Raw genomic sequence first — 19915 nt, forward strand, 5'->3', positions numbered from 1 at the left:
GTCCAACATAGTCTGGAATCTGAGAAGAGATTTCAAAATGCTTAGAACACGAGTTCTGGGGGGAAAAGATGTGGATATGAGGCCCTCTAAGGCAGTTTTGTGGGATGAGTTACTTCACTGCTTTTGCCCTCGTGTTCTCATTTACCAAAGGAGGCCGATGATGTTCCTCACCATCATCGAGAAACAGTACCTGATAAAATAGTACATAATAAACATAGTACATGATAAAAAACCAAATACAATAATAGCTTAAGAGATGAAGCTTAGAAAGACTCACCACAATTCCCAGCTTATCAATTATACAGATTCAATAAAATACATTAGAATTCACTTAGGCTAGTACTGTTATTTTCATTTTATAGATGCTAAAACTGAAGCACATGGGGGTTAAGCAACTTGCCAATGGCACTTAACTGATAAATGCACAGCCAGAACCAATCCCAAGCAATCTGACTCCAGAATGCACAAGAAAAGACATTGGGCTAGGAAGTTTTTCTTATAGTGTAAGATTACAGTAATAATTCCTGGTGGGAAGGTTTGTGTGAGACCTAATGAAGTTGTAACTATGAAATCAAATTGGTAGAGATTTCCTTGTGACCTTCATCAAGACCTTCATAAGGTCCTTTAAATTCATGAGATTAGGCTTCTGTGTCAGGAATTCCATATACTTAATGCTGTTACTAAAGGCCAGAATGACTTTTCAAAAGGTCGACTACGTGTGCCTCAGAGTCCTGATCTGTATAATGGGTATGTCATACCTTCATTTATAGTGAAGACTGCTGGATGAAATCTGTATATGTACAGTGCGTGCTAAATGTGGAGATGACCTTTATGAACTCTCTGGGATTTGAAACTGAAATGTTTCACTTCAAAATAGAGTAAGGACTGAGAATTCCCAAATTTCTCACAATCACATTTCATCCCTTTTTCATTGTGGCATGAAAGGAAGAGGGAAAAGAAATCAGACTAAAATTAATCCCTTGTAAACTATGTATTCTGTTCAATGATTCATTTAATCTATTACAACATTTCAGGAACAAATATCAATACCATTTTAAAGTTTATGGTACTGAGGGAAAAGAAATTATGTGACTTGCATACGATAAGTTTATGGTTAGGAAGCTGCGGAACTGGTCTACAGGATCTTTCATAAAAATCCATTGTTGCTGCTTTCTGCAAAACTGCCCCTGTTAAACTCTTTATTCCCTCTTGTTTTTAAAGCTATTTGGTTAAGCATAGCTTTCGCTTTCAGATCTCCAAAGGACACCTCCAATATGCAGAAATGTCCTTGCAATTTCCAAACACATACTGCCTAAACTAAAATGCATTAACTCCAACAAATAAAAAGAAACACAAATTCCAGCCCTGTCAAGGTTTCCAGCTGCATGACTTCCAATTAAAAATTCTCCTTTTCTTCAGTCAAGTAACATCTCCAACATAGATAACAATTTTACTGCGACATCTTTAATACCATTAATGATTTGATCTTTCTGTGGAGAGCTTAACAGCCTGTAGAAGACAGCAACAGACCCGAGGAAGGTAGGTGCAAGGTTACACAGCGGGAAGAGCTAGTGATCTGAACATATTAAAGTGAGTGCCCCAGAATTAAAGGAACCAGATGAGGTGCACTTACAAAGTAACACTTGAACACAAACCAACTGATTTTTTAAATAAGGATTTTGGAATGAGAAAGTGGATTTTCAATATCTCTTCGGCTTTATCTTCACAGGCAAAATCAAACGGATAATTGAGGCAATTAGTACTGAGAACAGTGCCTTGTGACTAATAAATTTGAAAAACAAATAATTCAGGCCATAAATAAATAAATAAAATCCTGCTGTCATGAAAACAGAGTAAGAAGAATGGAAGCATTCTTGCATAAACAGGGATCATTATTTGAATAATTGCCTAAAGATTTAGATTGTCTTTGTTTATAGATAGGGGTTTACTGTGGTTTTGAGGAATCAGATTCACTGACCCAGAAATACCTCAAAACAAGTAAGACTTTTTGCTTCAGTTATGCATGAGTAAAGTCTGGCAACTTCAAATATATTCAGTTTCCCTAAATGAGATAAACTGAGTGGATGAGAATAATATTCATTTTTCATTCCATAACCATTATGGATTTACTATTGCCTTGGTGCTAGATTCTTTAAATATAAAGCCAGTGAAGGAACTTCAGTATTGGTCCAGTGGTTAAGTATCTGCCTTCCAATGCAGAGGGCACTGGTTCAATCCCTAGTTGGGGAACTAAGACCCCATATGCTATGGGGCAATTAAGCCCCTGTGCCTCAAACACTAAGCTTGTGTATGCTCTGGAGCTCATGTGCTGCAACTAAGACCCCTACATAGTTCCCCCTCCAAAAAAAGTGTGTGTATGTGTGTGTGTGTATATAATTAAAGTTATTGAAAACACAACCTCTGCCCTCAAATGAACTTACCATTTCAGACTGAAAAACAAACAAACAAAAATGCACAATGTGAGAGCTGTTAGTTAACTCTGTTTTAGGCAAAATGAGGACTATAGCCTGGGAGACAAATCTCAGTTAGCTCTCAGGTACTGGTTACAGGGTAGGAGGGAAGGTCAGTATTATATATGATTTTAGTGAAGGAGAATATATGCAGTCAAGCACGCATTTTGGCAGAGGCATGCTGCTGGCCATGAGAACAGGTGTCACCATTAATGATTTTCATGTTTTTCCAATATGAGGAAATGCAAGAATTTGGGCTCACAAAATCTTCTAAAAATAGCTAACTATCTGACAGCCTGTTCTGCCATTTTTGCTAGAGCACAGAGTGCCTCATTCCTGATTTCTACCCTGAACTCCTTTCAGAGTGTGTTGAAGGATAGTGACTGCAGTGGCTAGTGACCTCATCCTTGTAGATAGCAAGAGACAATTTTTAGTTGGCACCATTAACCTGTGATGAACACAGTAGTAATCCATTAAGTTAGTTCCATTCTTAGATAAGAGAACAAGTTCTGCTTTGATTCTACCCTAAAGTCAACAGTCATCTGTCACGGGAAGTTGTGCGGAACAAGGCAAACCCATTTCCTCTGGTAAGGGTAGCAACCAAGGGAAGAGAAAACCCACAAAAGGGCAATAATGATAATAATTTAAAATTGACATTGTTCCTGTGTGTCTGGTCTATGTTAAGGACTTTGTATACCTTATGTCCCTGGAGAAGGGCACAGCAACCCACTCCAGTATTCATGCCTGGAGAATCCCATGGGCATAGGAGACTGGTGAGCTACAGTCCATTGGGTCGCAAAGAGTCGGACCCGACTGAAGCGACTTAGCATGCATGCAAGCATACCCTATGTCATGCCATCCTCACTATTAGTCTGTGAGGTAAGTGCTATTATTATCATTTTATATAAAAGGAAATTGAAATTTCAGTGTTTGAAAAGGTCTTAGACAAACTATGTAAATGAATACCGAAGGTCTCTTCTTAATCTCTTTGATTTCATCTCCTTTTACTCCAGCTGTGGTCCACTTCATTCCACTATCTCCAGTCACAACAGCTCCCTTCCTGTTGAACTCATTGAGCTCATCAATGGCTATCTTCACCTCAGGGTCGAACTTACCCTTCCCGCTCTTAACACACTCCCCTCCCCCACCCCCATATATCTGAATGCTGGACTCACTCATCACCTGCCTCAAATCTGCTAAAATGTGCCAAGAGGGCAGGCTTTCACTGAACATGCTTTTCTCTCCTTTCTTCCCGCTCTGCCTAGCATCCTTTATTTTTCTCCGTAGTATTTTCACTCTCTATGAGAACTCACTGGCCAACTTCTCACACCCAGTTCCTCTGCTATCCAAACTAAGTTGAATGTTCATCCTAGATTTTTATTTTTATATAGAACCCTTTAGGAAAAAAAAAAAAATTCTGTGCTTTCAAACTCTGTTTTCAATTCAATTGTTCAAGGACCTACTAAGACAACAGAAACCATTTTGGGTATTTAAAACAGGAAAAAGTAAAGCAAGACATTGGTCCCAAAGATGATTGAAAATGCTGAGAAGCCTGTTGATCTAAACAAATACACAACATGAGAGTTGTGAGTCAGGTTTCATTTGGGGCAATATGAGGACTACAGCTTGGGAGACAGCGCCTCAGATAGCTCTGAGTAACTTCTCCAAGAGGTAGGGAGGAAGGTCAGTATATATGTAATTTTGGTGAAGGGTGAGTACATGCAATCAAGCATGCCTTTTTTGCAGAAGGTTTCTGCTCTTTTTGTGAAGGGTACTGATAGTCACAAGGAGCAGACATCACCATGAAAGATTTTCGCACTTTTCTAGATACGAGATGAAACATGAATTGGTATCATAAAATCGGTTTCTGAAAATATCTGACTACCTGAAGACCTGTTCTGCCAGGTATTTCCAAAGCACAGACTGCCTCATTTCTGCTCTCCACCCTGAACTTTCAGAGGGTATTGAAAATCAATAGCTGCAGCAAGTGCCAGTTTTTGGTTGAAAAGCTAAACAAGGGACAGGGAAGCACCCTAAAGATTGACAACAAAAGAAAGTTTCTACGGCTGCTAAGTAAAGAGAGAAAGGCAGAATATGGAATTACTGGAGCCCATGGTCAGTCTGGAGTTTGCTAGAAAAGCTAGAATCACAAGAGGCCAAATGGAATGAGAGGGAGCCAAAGCCACTGAGGAGGTTCAGCTGCTGCAGAAACGCCACTTGAGGTAGAAAAGAAGGGAGATGAATAGCATGACTTGGGATCTCCTTTTCTTTAGCCACTGTGTTTGGTTGAAACCAGCCAAACAGGATGATACTGGGTCTGTTAGGTCAGCACCTCCTACAACACAGAGCAGAGCACTGGGCCATCAGGAGATGGATTTGAGTACCGGAAGTCAAATAACTGGCACAGTCTCAGTGATGAATTAGGCTTCAGGTTGGCTTTAAGGGCCTTTGACATAGACCTTCAATGTATCCTGGCTTCTGTGTTACACAGCACATGCCAAAAATGTAGTTAATGAAATCTGTGTGTGATTTCTGCATTTGTTATTATTGTTGTTGTTTAATTAAGCGTCCAACTAGATTATAAACTCCACGACAGCAGCTATATCTTTTCATTGTCATATCTATTATGTAATACCTCAATCCCTGGTGGCTCAGACGGTAAAGCATCTGCCTGCAGTGCGGGACACCCAGGTTCGATCCCTGGGTTGGGAAGATCCCCTGGAGAAGGAAATGGCAACCCACTCCAGTACTCTTGCATGGAAAATTCCATGGACTGAGGAGCCTGGTAGGCTACAGTCCATGGGGTCACAAAGAGTTGGACATGACTGAGCGACTTCTCTCTATTATTTAATGCATAGTCTATAGAAAAACTTTCACAAAGTTCTTCTCAATAAATGCCTGGTAAATGAATGAATGAGGGTGAATAATCTGAGCTACTGCAGCACAGTGATTTATATACTATCATCACATTGTAATAATGACTTGCTTATTGGTTCTGGTTCTATTTCCTAACCTAGTCTTCTAGCTCCAAAAAGGCAAGAATGTGTAAGTGATCTCAAATTTTGAAAGGAAGTATGATTGCCTAGTATCACAGTATCATAAGTTCAGTTGAGTTCAGTCGCTCAGTCATGTCTGACTCTTCACGAAACCATGAATCACAGCACACCAGGCCTCCCTGTCCATCACCAACTCCTGGAGTTCACTCAAACTCACGTCCATCGAGCTGGTGATGCCATCCAGCCATCTCATCCTCTGTCATCCCCTTCTCCTCCTGCCTCCAATCCCTCCCAGCATCAAAGTCTTTTCCAATGAGTCAACTCTTCCCATGAGGTGGCCAAAGCACTGGAGTTTCAGCTTTAGCATCATTCCTTCCAAAGAAATCCCAGGGCTGATCTCCTTCAGAATGGACTGGTTGGATCTCCTTGCAGTCCAAGGGACTCTCAAGAGTCTTCTCCAACACCACACTTCAAAAGCATCAATTCTTTGGCACTCAGCTTTCTTCACAGTCCAACTCTCACATCCATACATGACCACTAGAAAAACCATAGCCTTGACTAAACGGACCTTTGTTGGCAAAGTAATGTCTCTGCTTTTGAATATGCTATCTAGGTTGGTCATAACTTTCCTTCCAAGGAGTAAGCGTCTTTTAATTTCATGGCCACAGTCACCATCTGCAGTGATTTTGGAGCCCCCCAACATAAAGTCTGACACTGTTGCCACTGTTTCCCCATCTATTTCCCATGAAGTGATGGGACCAGATGCCATGATCTTTGTTTTCTGAATGTTGAGCTTTAAACCAACTTTTTCACTCTCCTCTTTCACCTTCATCAAGAGGCTTTTTAGTTCCTCTTCACTTTCTGCCATAAGAGTGGTGTCATCTGCATATCTGAGGTTATTGATATTTCTGTGGGCAATCTTGATTCCAGCTTGTGCTTCTTGCAGTCCAGCGTTTCTCATGATGTACTCTTCATATAACTTAAATAAGCAGGGTGACAATATACAGCCTTGACGTACTCCTATTCCTATTTGGAACCAGTCCGTTGTTCCATGTCCAATTCAAACTGTTGCTTCCTGACATGCATACAGATTTCTCAAGAGGCAGGTCAGGTGGTCTGGTATTCACATCTCTTTCAGAATTTTCCACAGTTTATTGTGATCCACACAGTCAAAGGCTTTGGCATAGTCAATCAAGCAGAAATAGATGTTTTTCTGGAACTCTCTTGCTTTTTCCATGATCCAGCAGATGTTGGCAATTTGGTCTGTGGTTCCTCTGCCTTTTCTAAAACCAGCTTGAACATCAGGAAGTTCACGGTTCACGTATTGCTGAAGCCTGGCTTGGAGAATTTTGAGCATTACTTTACTAGCATGTGAGATGAGTGCAATTGTGCAGTAGTTTAAGCATTCTTTGGCATTGCCTTTCTTTGGGATTGGAATGAAAACTGACCTTTTCCAGTCCTGTGGCCACTGCTGAGTTTTCCAAGTTTGCTGGCATATTGAGTATAACACTTTCACAGCATCATCTTTTGGGATTTGAAATAGCTCAACTGAAATTCCATCACGTCCACTAGCTTTGTTCATAGTGATGCTTTCTAAGGCCCACTTGACTTCACATTCCAGGATATCTGGCTGTAGGTGAGTGATCACACCATCGTGATTATCTGGGTCATGAAGATCTTTTTTGTACATTTCTGTGTATTCTTGCCACCTCTACCTTTCCTCAAAGTTGATGAGGGTGATTAAATTAATTTTTTTTATAGAGAGGTTGCTGCTGAGCAACAAGAAGCTCAAATGGATTTTAGAATCTTTCTATTAATATAAGACCCTTAATGGGAAGACAGTCAGATTTGTGACTATGAACTCGACAAAGAGATTAATGAATGTAATGCATGATGAAATAAATATCTACAATTAACGCCTCTAATAAATACATAATGATACTCCAATGTCCTTTGACACTTTAAAAAACCCAAATAGTGTACCTGTAAGGGCCCCTTTCAACACGCTTGTCAGATAATCCCTGATTGTGGTTGGTTAGAGCATGCCAAAGAGAGCTGGGAATTCAAATTTGCACTTCAATGACTCTTGTAAGCATGACACTGTACTTGGGGATCTACATATATTATGTCATCAAATTCTCATTTAAAAGTAAAATGCATCCCTGTAAAGGTCCATGAATTAAATCATGTGTGCCATTTACAGACCTTAGGGTTGGTATTGTGCTATAGGTTTTAATATACAGTACTATCTGATCTTTCTACAACTTCTACAGGTTGTATCTTATCATGTCATTATTCAGTTACAGGACTAGAAATTCAAAAAGGCAGACCACCTTGACCAAGTCCACAAAGTTCCTAAAGAGCAAAGATGTAATTAGAAAATATCTAGGTTATTAATTTTTTTAACATTTAATACAGAAAACATCAAATGTGTACAAAACTTATTGAACACCACATACCCATATCTTAAATTTCAAAACTGTCAGCTTAGCCAAGCTTATTTCATGTATCATCTGACCACTTTTCTTGACTTGTACTTCCCTGAAGCAAGTCCTAGATAGGATATTATTCATCTTTCATCATTTTAGTATATTTTATCTAGGCTCCTTTTTAATGTAAAAACTGTTTGTATATATAGAATAAATAGTTTAATGCAGAACTAGTTATTACCGGGAAATGTTAAAAACTACCATGTACTTTCACTGTGAATTGCCACTAGCAAACCAACCATTTCAGCCCACACACAGGAGGTCAATCATTATCCCAAAAGCTATACAGGATCATTACAGATGTTCTGTTAGCTTATTGGACAGGAACAAGAATTTACAAGGAAACAAACACAAGTCAGAGAACAAGTGCTGTATTTTTTCAAAAACATCTTTGTCTTTAATATAAGGGCTGTGGGGAAGGAGAAGAATAATTGAGGAAAAACACCATAAGTATAATGAATTGAAGGATATAATTGCATGTACAGTAAGAAGAACTAAAAAAAAAAAAAAAAAAAACCACTGGAAAATACTCAACTGCAAAAACATGATAATAAAAGTAACACAAGAATTTTAAGCATTGCTTCTACATATTGCCCTGGGTATTGAGATCTTGGCAAATGAGTGTTTAAAAGTAAGAATGCAGAGCAATTAGCAGAAAATTCATATATGACATCTCTCGGGAGTCTTTTTGAACCAATTTCATTTATCCTTAGACTTTTAATATCTTCCATCTAACATTAAAAAAAATAAAATAAAATTACTAGTTTTCCTAATAAATAAACTCTCATTGCTTCTGATCACAAAAAATTAATGAGCTGTTAAATGTCCATAGAAACTGTTTTTAGTCTTAAATGGCTTCTTGTAAAAGGAAAATGCTTTAACTCTTTTCAGAAGATTGGCTTAGATTTCACTTTCCATACACACACACAAAAGACTGAAATAAGCTCTTTTCTGTTATAGAAAAGCAAGTTAAACAGCAGGATCTACTTATCGAGTGGTGTGAATATCTATTTTTCAAAATGTGGAATATCTTCAGAAGCTTATCCTTCTTTACTTGGAGAGATTATTTTTCCAGAGATTCAGTGAAAGTTTCTACAGTTTTTGCAAAGCATTATGCATACTGGTAGGATCATCCAGATTACCGTAGAGGACACCTAAGTTTAGGAGCCAAATGCTGTCAGCTGTCAATCCATGCACAGTATTGCTCAAAGAAACATTCTGTGCATTGGCCTTAAGGTCATGAGGCTGACTTTGCAACTGCTCTTCCAATCTTTAAAGGATATGCAGCTCTCTCAATATGAATGCTCAAATGTGACAATATCCTTTTTATTTTTCAAAGTTTTAAAATGGCCTTTTGAGACACAGATTACATTTCATAAAACTCACTTATTTTATGGTGAAATTTAAGGGATTTTTTAGTAAATTTACAAAGTTGTGCCTCTATCACCACTATCTAATTTTAGAACAATTCTATCACCTTCAAATGATGAATAGGTTTGCTGATATAGAAGGCTTCCCAGGTGGCACGAGTGGTAAGGAATCCGCCTGCCAATTCATTAGACACAAGAGATGTGAGTTCGATCCCTGGGTTTGGAAGATCCCTTGGAGAAGGAAATGGCAACCCACTCCTGTATTCTTGCCTGGAAAAATCCCATGGACAGAGGAATCTGGCAGTCTACAGTCCATGAGATTGTAAAGAGTTGGACATGACTGAGCACTTGTCAGCAAAACTGATATAGGCTAACCTTTCATCTCAACTATGTTTTGATAGCCAATTCTATTTTTAATTTTCTAAATGTGTTATTGTCATTTATCCACTGACAGGTGGTACCAGTTTCTAATTGGCATAACAGGGCAACCAAATGTGGGATCATCTTAAAAAAAAAAACAAAAAAACTTAGTCCTAGAAAGACTGAAGGACCCAAATAAGGTAAACCAAAGAGCTGAACTGGAGATTTTTTAGGGAAAGTTTTTTTTTTTTTTTTTGCATCAGATGAGTTAAAGTTGGAGGTTAAAAAAAAAAAAAGTTGAGGTTCCCAGTGGGAGAATGAAGAACATATGAAAAATCCCAGTAAGTAAAAGTACTAGCACTTTCTGTCTTCCTTTCTTAGGGCATCAGCGACAAATTATACCTATATTAACCCTGCAAGATTATGCCCTTTTCTTTGATTCCTGTGTTCCATGGACAGAATTACATATAGCAAATACTTGACAGAAAGAGATGTTAGAGACAAAATGTTAGAGACAAAAGACAATTATATCCTACTTTTGGAGGGCTGTCTTCCAAAGATGGAAGCAAAACTAAGACTAGAGATGGCAGATGTTTTAAATTAAATGTTAGATTTTTAAAAGTCATCTTTATTGACATATAATTGACCTATAATAAACACTTTTAAGTAGTTGTACTCTACTTAACACATATTTTCTCCTTTTTTTACCTTATATTTTACTTTATAATTTAGTTTGTATTTTACCTTTGATGCTTTCAAATAGAAATTCATTGGAAAGTATAAAAGTATAAAATCCAAATATTCTTAAAAGATTGCATGCTTTGCTTTATTTCAAAGCTAAAGTGATAATCTTACATATATGAATAATAATGACTATTGTTTTAAGTTTCATTAAACACTGCACACTTTAGAACTTGAAAATGTACTTTACATGAAAATTCACATTTACTCCTCAAACACCTCCTGACCCTCAGTCCCTTAATTAGCAGTTTGGGCACAATAAGAGTACCTGCTATGACTTTGGGGAAATTATTTTAACATGCAATCAGGTAAGAAATAAAATTAGGATGGAAACACAATTAGGAAATGATTCCAGAGCCCAAACATTAATACAACATTCTGAACTACACATCCTAAAGAAATTGCACCTAATATAAACTTTTCAGGAATTAGAGTGTTAAAAAGAGAACAAATTCCCTTATAAGTCTCTTTATTTGTTAAGCATTCCCCTTAAGATTCCAAAATTGGAGAATCCAATGGTGGAGATCTCTATATCACTGCTCACTCTCAGGAAATACCATACATTTATTGTCAGTGGGGGTGGTAAGCTTGGAAAATCAAATATCATCTTGAGAATATTTTAAAAGACTCATCAAAAATTCCTTTTATTTGAAAAGAAAGTATTAAAATGAAATCATGCATGACTTGAAAATGTATTCAGATTTCTCCACAGTGTATAACAATAGGGAATTTTATCAGATTACATTTTCAATAAAAAGAGTTTGAATGAGTCTGATGTGATTCCTATTTCAATCATAAGGGTGACCTACACAGGTATCTTTTTCTTCGATCATTTTATTTCTGCTCTCGCCATCTGTATTTTAACCTGTTAATATGTGGGTGAATTTGAGGAAAAGCAAATCAGTTTGACCTTTAATGTAAAGTCATTTTTGTATGATCAAAACAGTACTATTTCCAAGACTATAAAGAGCATGGATTTTAAGATTCAAAAGCACGTGCCATTCTCAGCAATCTGGGAGGAATGATAATGTGACCACTACTTGCATGATAATTTTATCTACATGACTGCCTTCCATCCTCTTGCCTTCACTGTATATTAAGACTTCTGCCCAAAGATATATGTTTAGCCAAGCTATTTTGATATAACTTATTAAACTTTAAAATGATTCAACAACAAACACTGGACTTCAGCTCGCTGTAGGATGCCACATTTTCTTGCATCATTTCCCTTCTTTTTTAGCAGCTATTTTACCACTAAACCAGAAAAGAAGGAATTATGCAGGAAAGTTGCTATCAGCCACTGCCCCTGCTGGATTACAGAACCGAGAGCATAATAGCTTCCCCAGTGGAGCCTCTGAAGGCTTGGCCAAGCCATTAACCACTGCTCACACCTAAGGGAGGAACAGAGTAGAATGGCTCTCAGGCATCTCAGGAGATTTTTATGCAAACAAAATTTGTTTGAAATGCAGATGTCCAGGGCCTAGCCCCAGAAATTCTCATTCAGTTCATTTACAGTAAAACCCAAGAATATGCATTTTTAACATGCCCAGCTATCTATTTGTATCTGAAATTTTCAGTTGGCTTCTGTTTGTGTGAATATTTGCTCAGATCATTAAAAAGGTTGGGGACTTTCCTAGCAGTCCAGTGGTTAAGACTTCACCTTCCATTGCAGGGGAATAGGTTTGATCCCTGGTTGGGGAGATAAAGAGCCCACATGCCACAAGGCCAAGAAAGAGAAACATAAAACAGAGACAGTATTGTAACAAACTCAATAAATAATTTAAAAATCATCCATATCAAAAATAAATAAATGAAAAGGCTTGAATTTAGAATGTTAAGATGAACAAAATATATCAGAATCTAGTATATAATAGACACTTTACTTTCAAAATTAATGTAATAATATATGTAACATTAGTGACATATGATCCTCTCATTGCATTCTATTTATGTAGGACTGGGTATATCTTGGACTTTCAAAGAACTGCTTTGCATTCTGGGTCTCTTGTAACACCCTGACTTACTCATATTCACTGATGACTGTTAGTATTTGTTCAACAAACTAAAACCACTATATTTGCTTTGCATTTACTTTATAATCAAATCTCCATTACATCTCTGAATTAGATAGGCCAAGAATCCTCAGGATTCTGTTTGTTTCTGTTGCTTCCTTCATAAAGGAAATTATCAGTTTTCAGCTGATTAGTGAATCAGAACTTTCCCCACATTAACAGAGGAAGATGTGAAGTTATCAGATACAAGGGAGAAGATGTATATAAAATTACATAGCCACAAAACTGATATGAGAAATGTGATCAAGAAACAGATTTTTGGAAATGGAGAAGAATGGGCACTGCATGTTATTAGTTCCATGATTGATAGACTGAATTTGTGATAATGACCATCCAAGTAGATGTACCCAGTAGGTAAGCAGAGGAGGCATAGGGCTAATATTTTAGATAAATATTATCTGGTAAATCAGGTACCAATACAATAAATATTGTCTGAAATCAGGTAAGTGAAGGGGATTCAAATAAAATCATGAAGAAGTTAGAAAAAAAGCTTGAGAACAGAATGCTATGGAACAGAAAAATGGTAATTATAGGGACAAGAGGCAATGTTGTCCTCTGTACTTCTGCCATTTAACAAACCAGCCCTTGCATCCAAACCCAGTTCACATTCTACTCTTTCCTTAAAGCCTCTTTCATTTGTGTCTATGATGAAAGGTACAGATGGCAATGCAGGAGACACGGGTTCAATCCCTATTTGGGGAAGATCCCCTGGAAAAGGAAATGGCAACCCACTCCAGTATTCTTGCCTGGGAAATCCCATGGACAGAGGAGCCTAGTGGGCTATACAGTCCATAGGATCACAAAAGATTCGGACACGACTTAGCGACTAAACAACACCAACCACAGATGGCATAGAGGACCACAGGGGATACAGGAGTGAGATCAAAGGACAGGGATCAAGGTTAGAGAATGATCATCAGCTGACTCACATTTTAACTTGCTATTAACATTCTATTTTCTCTCCCCTCTGAGTTAGATGTTCCTTGAGATCAGTAATCATAAACAACAATAACAACAACAAACCTATCCATTTATTCATTCAACAAAGATTCATTAAAATCTCACCACGGAGACTGCCATATGTGACACATGTGGTAGACAACAGGAGATATTCACTTTAGACAAAATCTCTGCATTCAAGGATCTTCCAGCTGGTGAGACAGAACCATCACCCCTGACTGCATTGCAGCATGCTGGGTGAATATGTGCCCAAGAAGACTTTCCTCTCACAGCGATGTCTTGGATATAATAGGAACTGAATAACTGAGGACAGAATGAACTGAATGTGTCAGTGTGGATTTGAAAGACTTCAAGATGGAGGCATGGGTGAAGGCAAAGGAAAATGGATTTGTACCGTTTTCGGTGACTTTCACATTATGTCTTATTTTCATATGTGCAAATTCAAAATCTTCAAGAAAATGATGGTATCTAACAAAGTGACAATTTCTAGGAATGCTTCAGTTCAGTTCAGTTCAGTCGCTCAGTTGTGTCCAACTCTTTGCGACCCCATGAATCACAGCATGCCAGGCCTCCCTGTCCATCACCAACTCCTGGAGTTCACTCAAACTCACATCCATTGAGTTGGTGATGCCATCCAGCCATCTCATCCTCTGTTGTCCCCTTCTCCTCCTGCCCCCAATCCCTCCAAGCATCAGAGTCTTTTCCAATGAGTCAACTCTTCGCATGAGGTGGCCAAAGTACTGGAGTTTCAGCTTTAGCATCATTCCTTCCAAAGAAATCCCAGGGCTGATCTCCTTCAGAATGGACTGGTTGGATCTCCTTGCAGTCCAAGGGACTCTCAAGAGTCTTCTCCAACACCACAGTTCAAAAGCATCAATTCTTTGGCGCTCAGCTTTCTTTATAGTCCAAATCTCACATCCATACATGAGCACAGGAAAAACCATAGCCTTGCCTAGACGGACCTTTGTTGGCAAAGTAATGTCTCTGCTTTTCAATATGCTATCTAGGAATGCTTAACCTCCTTCAAATCAAAGCAGGTGATTTAGAATACAAACTACTTTTGGTACTTCCTTTCTTTTATATCCTCATCTCTCCAGTCACTACGTGTAATGATTTCAGTATCTTATACACAATGCATGCTTCACTTTAACTGCTATTTTAAAGCCGTCTTACTTCCTGGTCCAACTACCCTATATATTTAGTGTGTTAATGAGCACAAATTTATTAGCTCCAGTGCAAAATGAATTAATCTCTCAGTTTCTTAAATATTTAGAGATAACTATTCAATCAAGATGTGGTGGAAAAATCATTCTCCTGACAGTGCTATTGTCTGGATTTTTAACCACTGTTAGGTTGATTTCTGAAAAGGTCACAGCTCCACTAAGTGCCTTGTTATTTCTTATTTTGTTTTTGTTTCTTCCCTAAGTAGATGTACACTTTAAAAAATATTATTACATTTTTCAATTCTGCATAAATCCAAGTAAATTAGAAATATTATTTTCCAGATCTGTTGATATTTATAAAAGCTTTAAAAATTTTCATTCAAACAAAATAGAAATTGGGTTTTGGTATAGTTTTTTACTTTTGTGGGTTAGTTAATGCAGGTATTCCTCAGATAAAATGAAGGTAATATTAATCTTCATCTCTCATTTCCTAATGCCTAGAGTGAGATAAATTTGCCTTTCCTCTTAGCACTAAGGGATCTGCATGAGGTACATGGAACAGTTTGAATAAGAGCAAGAATGCAAATTAGGTGCAGGAGAAAAATCAAACTCAGAGGACTTTGGGCTGTGTGACTGTATCTAGCATGGAACTTGGACACTGAGATATTTGCATTCCTCTCCAGCACCAAAAGTGATTATTTCTTAATTAATTCAAGGTCCTGTGATGCCATGCTATGTTATGTTGACTCTCAAGATACAGGATTTAGATCTATATAGTGTTGTCACTCAGTCATGTCCGACTCTTTGAGATCCCTCGGACTGCAGCTCACCAGGCTCCTCTGTCTGTGGAATTTTCCAGGCAAGAATACTGGAGTGAGTAGCCATTTCCTTCTCCAAGTAATCTTCCTGACTCAGGGATCAAACTTGGGTCTCCTGCATTGCAGGTAGATTCTTTACCATTTGAGCTACCAGGAAAGCCCATAAAGTGTTGTACTAAATACTTTTTAATGCTGTAAAATACTATATTCCTGCCTAACTGTGGCCTTGACCACTTAATTTTCCCCTTGTCTCTGATAAAGGTGTCATGGATTGGAAAAACTGCCCTTGGCACACTTTCTCTTTATCTTATCCTTGAGCTTTAATATAGCCTTCTTAGAGCCCATTTCTACTTCCTTCTTTAGGGGACTTTTGCTAAGATGATAGAGGAAGTGTAGAAATACGTTGGACTTGGTAGTAATTCTTAACAGTCAGCTGAGAAACCTTGAGTAAATGATTTTATTATTCAAAAAACTTGTTTATCATTTGTTTAATGGACATAAGAATGCCTTCCTTGCCTCTGTCAATAATAGTTCATCAGACTTATTGATTATATTAGTTTCCTAGGGCTGCCATAACAAATAATCACAAACTAAGAAGCTTAAAACAACAGAGATGCATTCTTTCCCAGTGTAGGAGCCAGAAATCTGATATCAAGGTGTTAGCAGCATCACAGTCTTTTTAGAGACTCTAGAGGAGAATTCATTCTCCTCAGCTTCTATTCACTGCAGGCATTCCACGGTTGTGGCCACATGTCCACATCTGCCTCTGTGGTCACATTCTCTCTTCCTCTTCTCTGTGTTAAGTCTCCCTCTGACTTACTCTTATAAGGACACATGTTAACAAACTTTCTTATAAAGATGCATGTTATTGGATTTAGGACCCATTGGGTAATCCCAGATAAACTTCATTTTAAGATTGCCAACTTGATTGCATCTGCAAAAACCCTTTTTCAAGTAAGGTAACATTTAGAAATTCCAAGGAAAAGGACATAAACATGTCTCCTTGGGGGTCACCATTCAGACCACTATACTAAACACCATCTTCAGATGTCTAAGAAAAAATTTCCTTTGATATTATCCATTTAGAAACAGTATATGTAGGGCTTCCCTGGTGGCTTAGCGTAAAGAACTCGCCTGCCAGTGCGGGAGACAGATGTTCAATCTCTGATCCCCACGCCACAGAGCAACTAAGCCCGAGCCACAACTCTTGAGCCTGTGCTCTAGAGTCCAGGAGCCGCAACTACTGAGTCCATGTGCCATAACTACTGAACCCCTTCCATCATAACAAGAGAGTAACCCACTCTTGCCACAACTAGAGAAAAGCCCACGCAGCAATGGAGATCCAGCACAGCCACAACCCCCCGCCCCCCGCCCCAAACAGTGTATGTAGCTTCTTAAAGAATTTTGGAATATGCTTAAATTTCATAGATTACTTTAACAAATCCTAACTTTTGTAAAGTAAAAATCACAGCCCATCCTCTGTACATTTCATTTGCCAGATTTTTTTTTTTTTTTTGCCAGATGTTAATTTTGCAAATATTTATAGAATTGTAGTGCATGGTTATAGAGAAATAAGTGTGTTTTTTTCTGTTAAAAAAAGTGCCAACTTTTTATATATGTAATTGCAAAATGTTGACTAAACATTATCTTTGGAATTAGTCTAGGAACTTCTAAAAGAATTCAGTGATAGTTTTTCTAAAGTCAAAGTTAACCTTGGTCAATATTTTATGGCTAGATATATATACTTTATTATCAAATATTAGGAGATTTGGATGGAGACGGAAATGGCAACCCACTCCAGTATTCTTACCTGGAAAATCCCATGGACAGAGGAGCCTGGCAGGCTACAGTCCATGTGGCCACAAACAGTCAGACATGACTGAAGCAACTTAACACACACACAGGAGATTTGGAAATGAATCAACATTCAGACACAACTGAGCAACTGAACATGCAACATTCATATAAACATTGAGATTATTGACATCAGGTGGCATGGTGAATGATCTAATGAGGAAAAAAAAAGGCGAGGGTCGGGGAGGGGGAAGAATGACCAATGATCTAATTAGGTGACTCAGAATATCCAGTTGCATGTGGCACACGTGGTGTATTGGTATGTAGAAAATTATAAAGGTACTGGAGGAGACTGGCTTCACAGAGTCTAAATTTTTATCAATTCACTACAGTCTGATTGTTTCCAACCAAACTTAGTGTTTGAAGTAAAAATACATAAATGCAGTGGAAATGCTATCATCTATGCATCATATTCCTAGGTATTATACACTATATAGGCATATATCTACTATGTTGAAACCAATGGATTTGGTATCTTTATTGCTTTGCTAGGTTTTTAGAAATAAACAGACACAATACAGTGCTAGGAACCTAATTAAATCTCTTGTCCATACCTACTGAGCAGAGCACCATTTTCCCTTGGTTTTGGCCTTCTTGCCATTTCCATTCCATTTGATTTGATCAAGAAAAAATGAATTAAATTTGCAAGTAAAATAACAGGAGACATTTCTCAAAAAGGCATAATATCTACTGATCTTCTTTTCATCTATTCCTTTGTCATAAACATTTGTCTGGCAAGTGCCTTCATTAACTCTGGCTCCTTGTTGCTTAGGCTTGTATCTAACAGGATGAACAATAGCTATAATTCTATGATTTCAAATAAAGGGGACCTAGACCAAAGTAAACTTTCTGCATCAGGGCAACAATAACAGATAAACTACCCTGAAACAAATAGAGAATTTAGGTTTGCCAGCTTTAATTTATCTGAAGAAAAAGACAATGTAGAGAGAAATGGGATATTTAAATAATACAAACAATAATAATGGCCACTATTGTTTTATTAAAACGCAAAGAAAATAAACAGAAGGGAGGGAGGGAGGGAGGAGGGAAGGAGAAAAGAGGAAGAAAGGAAGGAATATGCATATAGAACTAATAAGTGACTATAGCATTATCTAGGTAGCCAGTCAATGAGGTCGCTAAGAATCGGACACGACTGAGCAACTTCATTTTCACTTTGCACTTTCATGCATTGGAGAAGGAAATGGCAACCCACTCGTGTTCTTGCCTGGAGAATCCCAGGGACGAGGGAGCCTGATGGGAGGCCGTCTATGGGTTCGCACAGAATCAGACACGACTGAAGCGACTTAAGCAGTAGAAGCAGCAGCAGCAGCAAGCCTGCTACAGCAAAATACTTCAGACTGGTGGCTTCAACAACACAGTTTTCTTACAGTCCCAGAGGATAGGAAGTCCAAGATCAAAGTGTAGGCAAGATAGGACTCATCCTGAACCCTTTTTTTTAAACTGGTTATAGATGGTCACCATCTCCCTATACATTCTCATGACCTTTTCTTTGTTTCATCATGGATAGAGAAAGAGCTCTCTGACATCTCTATATTCTGTAGACACCATCCTACAGGATCAGGACCCACTCTTATAAACTTCTTTAACCTTATTTACTTCCTTCATCTCACATGCTAGTAAAGTAATGCTCAGAATTTTCCAAGCCAGGCTTCAGAAATACATGAACTGTGAACTTCCAGATGTTCAAGCTTCTTTTAGAAAAGGCAGAGGAACCAGAGATCAAATTGCCAACATCCATTGCATCATTGAAAAGCCAGAGAGTTCTAGAAAAACATCTACTTCTGCTTTATGGACTATGCCAACAACTTTGACTGTGTGAATCACAAGAAACTGTGGAAAATTCTGAAAGAGATGGGAATACCCGACCACCTGACCTGCCCGTTGAGAAATCTGTATGCAGGTCACGAAGCAACAGTTTGAACTGGACATGGAACAACAGACTGGTTCCAAATAGGAAAAGGAGTACGTCAAGGCTGTATATTGTCACCCTGCTTATTTAACTTATATGCAGAGTACATATGAGAAATGCTGGGCTGGAGGAAGCACAAGCTGGAATCAAGATTGCCGGGAGAAATATCAATAAGCTCAGATATGCAGATGACACCACCCTTATGGCAGAAAGTGAAGAACAAAAAGAGCCTCTTGATGAAAGTGAAAGAAGAGAGTGAAAAAGTTGGCTTAAAGCTCAACATTCAGAAAACTAAGATCATGGCATCTGGTCCCATCACTTCATGGGAAATAGATGGGGAAACAGTGTCAGACTTTATATTTTTGGGCTCCAAAATCACTGCAGATGGTGACTGCAGCCATGAAATGAAAAATGCTTACTCCTTGGAAGGAAAGTTATGACCAACCTAGATAGCACATTCAAAAGCAGAGACATTACTTTGCCAACAAAGGTTCATCTAGTCAAGGCTATGGTTTTTCCAGTGGTCATGCGTGGATGTGAAAGTTGGACTGTGAAGAAAGCTGAGTGCTGAAGAATTGATGCTTTTGAACTGTGGTGTTGGAGAAGACTCTTGAGAGTCCCTTGGACTGCAAGGAGATCCAACCAGTCCATCCTGAAGGAAATCAGTCCTGGATATTCCTTGGAAGAACTG

The 19915-nt window shown here is 38.2% G+C and overlaps 1 protein-coding gene across 1 annotated transcript in view; it reads left to right on the plus strand.

Moving 5' to 3' along the window:
- CDH8 (cadherin 8) overlaps nucleotides 1-19915 on the plus strand; it is a 409672-nt gene that overhangs the window by 375899 nt on the left and 13858 nt on the right. The window lies entirely within an intron of this gene.

The sequence above is a fragment of the Bos indicus x Bos taurus genome, chromosome 18, assembly GCF_003369695.1.
Source record: "Bos indicus x Bos taurus breed Angus x Brahman F1 hybrid chromosome 18, Bos_hybrid_MaternalHap_v2.0, whole genome shotgun sequence".
In the NCBI taxonomy this organism is placed as follows: Eukaryota; Metazoa; Chordata; class Mammalia; order Artiodactyla; family Bovidae; genus Bos; species Bos indicus x Bos taurus.